The sequence below is a fragment of the Otolemur garnettii genome, unplaced genomic scaffold, assembly GCF_000181295.1.
Source record: "Otolemur garnettii isolate 467f Iridium unplaced genomic scaffold, OtoGar3 scaffold00010, whole genome shotgun sequence".
Classification (NCBI taxonomy): Eukaryota; Metazoa; Chordata; class Mammalia; order Primates; family Galagidae; genus Otolemur; species Otolemur garnettii.
In genome coordinates this window covers 33,761,664-33,769,736 of record NW_003852405.1, presented here as the reverse complement: position 1 = coordinate 33,769,736, position 8,073 = coordinate 33,761,664, and positions in this window count along the sequence as shown.

The window sequence follows — 8,073 nt, the reverse complement described above, 5'->3', positions numbered from 1 at the left end:
TGCATTTGTAGCTATTTCCTTGAACACTGTCCTCAAGACTTGGAAGAGAAACTTCCCTCTGGTAACCTCTGTATCAACCTTAGTGGTTTTGGGATTCCTATTCACCCCCCTCCATCTCAACTCAGGAAGACTGTGGGGGTCCATCTGGGTGACTCCCAAAACATAATGTAGAAATCCTCTCAAGGGTGTACGCTGTTAATAGGGATTGCCTTGCTTATTTTCCTCAGTCTCTTCCAGACTGATGTTAAAACTTGGCCTGAAACAGAAGTCCTCTGCTAATTTCTATTTCTCACCCTCTAATTAAGATATAGATGGCTTTGTTAATTGACTTTACCTATACCTTCTACTTACCATCCCATCTACAGTAACAGCCAGCCAGTAATATACCTACCTTGAACTTTAATATGGACCAGAATGTTTTCCTTGTTTCAATTTTAGATCTCCTTAAGTATCCTACTACAGTATCTAATTAGCTCACTGCCTAACATAAATTAACATAATTTAGTATGTTCTCAATGTGAACACTAATACTCTAATTCAGCTACTTCTAAACCATCTTTAAAAGGCCTGTGATAACATGCTCTTGGATGAAAAAGATGAAGCATTTTTACAAAAATGAGTCATGTTAAGAAAAGCCCCAGAAAATAGAATCAAAAGGGCACTCATCCATGATACAAAATGGAGTGGTACCTAAAATGAAAGTTCAATGTGGGTAATATACAGTGGTAAATTCTCTGGATTCCCAGAACAAGGTCTTCTTTTTATCTCTATTCACTGTGAATCTTGACATTTGCTCCCCTCCAATGCTTTGCTGATAAGTAGCCTTTGAAATATAAAGCAAACACAGGTTAGGAGTATTTCTGATTAACCAAGTTTATAGATTATATTTTCACATTTCTCACAAAAATCTTTTTTGTCTTTCTCTTTTGAGACAGTCTCATTCTCTTGCCCAGGCTTGAGTGCCATGTTGTCAGCCTCGCTCACAGAAACCTCAAACTCCTGGGCTTCAGACGATACTCCTGCCTCAGTCTTCCAAGTAGCTGGGACTACAGGTGCCTATCACACCTGTGACACCTGTGTCACACCTGTGACACCTGTGACAATTTTTTCTGTTTTTAGTAGAGACCAGTCTATCTTCTTGCTCAAGCTGGTCTCAAACTCGTGAGCTGAAGGGATCCACCCACCTTGGCCTCCAGGAATGTTAGGGTTACAGGTAAGCCACTGCACCCAAGTCAAAATGTAGTTTTTTAATGGTCAAGTAACAGATCTGTAACTTAGGACTTTGGACTCTGTAACAATGTTTTATGAGAAGAATGAGTTTAAACATTTTCATTATTAATCCGGGGCCAACATAAACACCACTATTTCATTATTCCACTTTTCTATCCTAGAGTTTTAGTGCCATAGGTTCTGAAGAACTGGTGTGCAGCCCGCGTACTGGTCAGTCTTCATTTCCGGTGACAGGTGCACTGAAGTCACCTCTCCTCTCTGGTGTTTCTGATGTGTGAGTAACAAAGGAGACGTGGTTGTGTGTGTGATGCTGGGCAACACAATCGTGTTAAGTTCAATCACTCCATTTACAAAGGTGCAATTATTTCCTATTCTCATATGCTGGTCATAAGTGTCAGAATAAAATTCTTAAGCTCTCTACATTAATAAAGAACAAAGATAATTTATGTTCCCTGCTCAGAAGTGAACTGCTGAAAAAGCAACATTTTTGTCAAATTCATTATCAACAGCTAGATTACAGAGGTGATGTGTCACCAAGGGATTAATACAATTCTTCAGACTCTTTTATCCAAGCAATTTGTCTGAATGTTTTTGAGTTCTGCTGACCACGGAAACACTAAGCGTTATGTACAAGCCCAAGTAAATATTCAAATCAGTTTTGCCAATAAAATCTACTTTACAGCTCTAGTTATCAAGCAATTATTTATTTTGTTACTTTCTTCCATTAAAGCTTTTAAAGGTTTGCAAAGATACTAGATTTGGTTATATCTAGTAAATATGCCTATTGTTCTAAATAAGTACATTGTAAGACAGTTAATTTAGCCTACACTAAGTCATTTTAACTCTATTGACAAGCAAATGGCTTTTGAATTTATTTTGCAAAGGATGCAAACGGTTGTACCTACTTCAAGGGTCATACTTAGGAGGAAATCAGTTTGCTAATTCAAAGTGCCACAGGTTAATATTCTTAGAGAATCATGTGGAATATCAGGAGTGAATTCAACAGCAAATCAAGTCTTACTACCAGTATAATTTTCAGGGTTTCCCATCATTGGTGATACTTACACAGTGAGACTGACCTTTGTTTAGCAACCTTTATTAGCTGTAATAAAAGTTGGCATATTTTAAATAAAAAATTGACAACAATGAACAGTTTACTTGCATGAAACTTGTAAATGTATCTTCCACACAGCATTCTAGGTATCAGAAACTTGTATAAAGATGAAAAATGATCACTAGCCGGGTTAACATGGCTAGTGTGCTTCTGCTGGAACTGGGGGCTGAGGTGTGAGCACCAAAAAAACCCCACGAACTTTTGGTTTTGTATAAAAGGATTTTGGTTTAGTTCTGAATGCCAAAGGAAGGTACTAAAGTTTTAAGCAAAGAAATAACTTGAGTAAAACTGCTTGTTACCAAGAACGTTCTGGGATCAGAGTGATGACACTACCAATGTTTGGGGAAAGTCCTTCAGCAAATACTCCTGGAAACTTCCAGATAGCTGTTTAGCAGGCAACTGCAGTATCACAGCCCGTTAAGTCAACACAACAGTGGGCTTCAGGGTTAAGAGGCAGGTAGAATTCTTAATTCTCTGGTTCAGTCTTTGGAGTAGGAAGAAAAAAGGAAATTTAAGATCCCCACGTTACTAATAATACTATTTATTAATGCGAAATATGCTATGATACTGGTTTTGGTGGACAGAGGATTCAAGTTGAATTTAAATACACTGAAACTGCCTGTTTGACATTTAAAGGGAAATACACAGAAGGTAGCTAGATGTATCTATTATGAATCTGGTGCTTTAGAAGTGAGCTAAGTAGGAAATAGCCATCTAGGAGCTTGCATTTATGCATTTTTACTTAATTTCTACAAGGCTGACTATATTAATGTCATTTTGCAGGTGTAACAATTTAGGCATAAAGAATCACCCCATAGTCGTATCTACTATAAATTAGTAAAAATCCAAATCAGAAACTTTGACTCCAGCAGAAGAAATAGATAAAAATCTAATATTACTGCCAACCCTACCACTGAATTAAAGCAAACTGACAGCATATTACATTTAGGTTATGGGCACTCAGCCTTGTTAATACTTCACTGATAAGCCACAGGTTTCATTTTCCAAAGATCCCTTTGTTCTGAGTTCAACACCAAGGGCTTTAAGTTATCATGGGTTTCAGTCAGTGTTTAAACTTGTGGTCCAAGTTTAACTGACAGTACTGTTACAAAGTTCCTTCTTTCTCTAAGATTTCCCACAACCACAGTTGGTAATTACCAACACTTCACAGACTCTGCGAAGAGAACCTTACCTCACCTTACACATCTATACTCTTGCTCTTCACGACTCCCAGGTCAATTCCTTAAGAGTCTGCCCTCTATTCAGGCAAGACCTCTAACATGAGAACAACAGGTCCTCTATACTCATAAGTTCCATATCTGTGGATTCAAACATGCATTGAAAATATTCAGGGGAAAAATCCCACAAAGTTCCGAAGAGCAAAACCTGAATTATCTGTGTCAGGTACTGAACTGAATACATGTGAATGAAGTGATGAAGTGATATCTGGCACCTTATTAGGTACTCAAGGGGTTGAAAATTTTGAGATACACAAAAATCAACAAACAAAATCGGTGCAGATGGAAACAAATGAAGCCCTTCCCACCTCCAGGGATAAGCTGAGCAATCTGCACAGGTCGGTCAGAAAGGAGATAATGGACTAAAACAGCCTGTCTCAAAACTCTCATAGTAACCTACATTTAAAGTACTCTAGAGAGATTTAAAGTATGTACATGAGCATGTGCATAGGTTATATGCAAATTAATATGCCATTTTATGTAAGGGGCTTGAGCATCTGCAAATTTTGGTATCCACAGGGGTCCTGGAACCAATCTCCCTGATAGAAAAGGAGACTGTGTCTTCTCACAGCTCTCCCCTTCTAAATCATAGCCAAGGGGAGGGGCTGTCATACGTAGTTTTAGCTTCAAATCCCTGTAATTTTATCTCCTTGAATAAAGTTGTATAGTTTTCCCCATAATCTTTTGAATCGTTTAGGTATTTGGCAATTTATCTAGTTATTGTGAATATTTTCTTATCCCACTATCCTTTACTTTTGCTAAACAGACATTTAGAATTATTGTATGTTTATCTTTTGTCATGCTGTTAACACCCTCTACCCTTACCTAAACTTCCCAGATAGTCTAATGTGACTGGAAAAAACCCCATAGAACATTTACTGCTTTCTCTCAATGACGACAAGCTTGGCTGTACTGCAATCTGAATCCAGCCCTCGGACACTGTGCTTAAATTAACTATCCAGGCTCCCCTTGAAGGGTGAAGGCCCCAACCTCCAGTGTGGCTCTAGATCCCATTTCCCTCCCTATTTGAGATCGCCTCAACAATTCTTCCCTCCTGGTCTTCACCATCTACCCTCCCTTTTATTGGAGAATAGAAGTATGTCAAAGGACAAAGGAGTCAGTATGAAAAAACTCCCCAAAGCCAAAGCTGGAACAAAGTGAGTAACAAATGACAAGTATAAAATAACTATAGACAAATATAAACAGAAACAAATCTTTCTTAAAGAATTCCAAATATGTGTAGACACTCATCCACAACAGGAGGTGGGCCTTTAATTCCCATAGTCCTACTTTGAGGATGGGCTACATTCAGTAAAATTTGGTTTAAAAAGACAAAAACATGTAATAAAAGAGAAATACCAACTACATCAGTGAAATCTAGGAAAATCCTACCTTAAACAAGTAACAAATGCGAACATTAGTGATGTCAAATGGATATCACGTACCCCTCAGAGAAGGGATGAAAAAAGGATACTCATAATCCTAGCCTGGTCACAAGGAAAACCACCATCAAATCCTGAACGGGGTGAGGAATAAGAGGATATTTGGCCAATACTCCTAAAGATTGTTTAAATCATCAAAACCAAGAAAAGGATCAAAAACCTGTCATAATCAGAGATTAGGAAGATATGACAACCAGTACAACCCAGTAGTTTCGATTGGTCCAGGAACAGGTTAAATTAAACAAAGGTAAAAATTCAAATAAAATCTAGAACGTAATTAATAGTAACATACTGATGTTTCTTTTTTTCTTGTTTTGACAAATGTATGGGAAAATGTGAGATGTTACTGATAGTGGAACTAGCTAGGGGTATAAAAGAACACTGAACAATCTTCAATCTTTGCAATTTTTCTATAAATCTAAAGTTATTCCAAAATAGTGTCTGTCTACCTACCTACAAATGACTGAAATTATACCAGCTCCACTAAATTACTACAATAAAAAACATCTCACCGAGGGCACCCATACATCAGTGGGTAGGGCAGCACACACATATACTGAGGCTGGCAGGTTCGAACCTAGTCCCGGCCAGCTAAACAATGACAACTGCAACAAAAAAATAGCCAGGCATTGTGGCGGGCATGTGTTGTCCCAGTTACTTGGGAGGCTGAGGCAAAAAAAATTGCTTAAGCCCAAGAGTTGGAGGTTGCTGTGAGCTGTGACGCCTCAGCACTCTACTGAGGACGTTATGTGAGACTGTCTCAAAAACAAACAAACAAAACCACCCCCCCCCCACCAACTCACCATTTGGCTTAATGATTTCACATTGTCTCAAAAGAGGTTATTTGCCTTTAATCAAACCTAATACTGAAAGTTACTTTCACACTTGGTGTGAGTCCCCATTTAGCTACTCCTGTGGCTTCTGGGGCAAATTTTTCATTTCCTTGTTCTTTAACCCTCCGTTTTTGTAAAATAGAGGATATACACTAACATATACCTATACAGGATTACAAGTATTAGATAATGTCTGTAAATTACTTGTTTTATAGATCTTGAATTGTTTTTTGATTAAAACTGACCATCTTATTTTTCAGAAACAAAATAATACAATTGCCAGATCAGGAAAACCGTGAGCATATTTCTATTAAGAAACATTTAGCACTGACATCAAAAATACAAGGCAGAGTAGATAAATTCTCTACCTTCTTACCAGCATCTACAATACTGGCTATGAACAACAGATAGCAAGAAGGGAAAATACAATGGCAAACAGCGCCCTAGCTTACCTTAGTAATTGTGCCTAGACATGGTATTATAGTTAGAACTTGCTCTAACTTGACCAGATACCATTCAATATTGTTTGGATGAATAGATTCCAAATGGAAACTTAAGAAAACTTAGCAGTTAAATGGATAGTTGTTGAGTGTCACAGAGTGACAGTTTAACAGTAAAGCAGTAAACACACCGTGATTCACTATTTTACCACAGCAGAATAATGTACATATAATGTTCTGGCAGATAGTATTCAACTAACTCAAGAGCTCTCCATTAAACAAAGTCATAAATAAAAATTTCGAGTCCCCAAGGCAGCAATGAGGGTGGGTTTGGAATGTTTTAAACCAAGAATTCATATATAAAAGGTAAATGAATACAAAGGGCTTAAAAATGAACAATCAAAAGTAACAAAACTGTAATTAGCTTAAAAATGAACATTAGATCAGAGCTTAGAAATCTCTAGTTTATTTCTAACAAACACCACTTGATGCTTGACTCACAGGCTTTATTTACATTTGTCTACAGTATCATTTCCTTATGAAATGAACTAGTACAGCTTAGTTAAACCAAATGAAATCATAATCATCTCAGTTGTCTGTGAACTACTATTAGCTAAATTTATAACCTTACATTTGCTTAGTACAGCCAAAGTTTTAAATACAGAAAGCACAAAAATAAACCAATGGTAACATGTAGAATCTAGAAGATCATCTGAGCAACTTAGAAGGTGGACTTTCAAAAAGTCTGAGGCACAATTACAAGAGAGGAAAAGTTCTTGTGCAACCTACAGTAAATGCAGCAAAGAAAATTAAGACATAAAAAACACAGGAAAGCCATTGTAAAAATATTATCAAAATATTTCTACATAAGATATCTTGCTTTCATTTTTAGATCAGTTGAAGAGAAAAACACTTTAAAATAAAAAACAAATATAATTTTGTTTGATCTGTCTACTAAATACCTTAAACAAATTTAAATTTTTATTTAAACTGTAGCAGACAATGTTCAGGGGAAAGAAAAAAAACAAGAAAAAAATCAATACCCCATAACAAAAGCCCACAAGCACAACTGTCGATTTCCTTTAATATACTTACCTTGTATTGTCACTGTAGATACTGTTAAGAGAAACCTTTTTTCATTTTTAAACCAGAAAACAAAATGGAGTTCAGTGACCAAATTTTAATCTTGAAAAATAAAACAAACTCTGAAAGCATTTTAAGCCATACGTTATTTCAAGTGAACAGGAAAAAAATAATGATTTTGCCTTATATTATGTAGAAATAAGCATTCATTTGTTATTTGGAAGAAAACTTTATGCGGTGTTTATAGTAAGTCATTGAGAGACAAATGTTCACTTAAATTCAGAATGTCTGTGGTGTCTTTTCATCTGAAAAGAAATATACTTCAAAAGCTTTCTTAAATTTTCTCATTAACTATGATTTAGCCTCTTCTACGCTATCATATTTCACAACTGGATTTTAAAGGGTATCACACAAAGCTTCTTAAAATACTGATATACATTTAAAAATAAGATGTTTCTCTTAACAGGAAACCCTATCAATATAGATGAAATGTTAGGCTTTCTTTCTTGCCCCAAATTATGTGTCAGAAAGGAAAATAACATTTTGTCCTTCAGCAATTCACAAGATTCTTTTGCATTAAATGTGGTGGTGCAAAAAAATAAAGCTGGATAAAAGGGAGACAATGATTCTAAGGCACCCTTAGCATAGGGAATTTAAAAATAAACAAGTTTCCAGTTAGCTGTTTAAACTGTT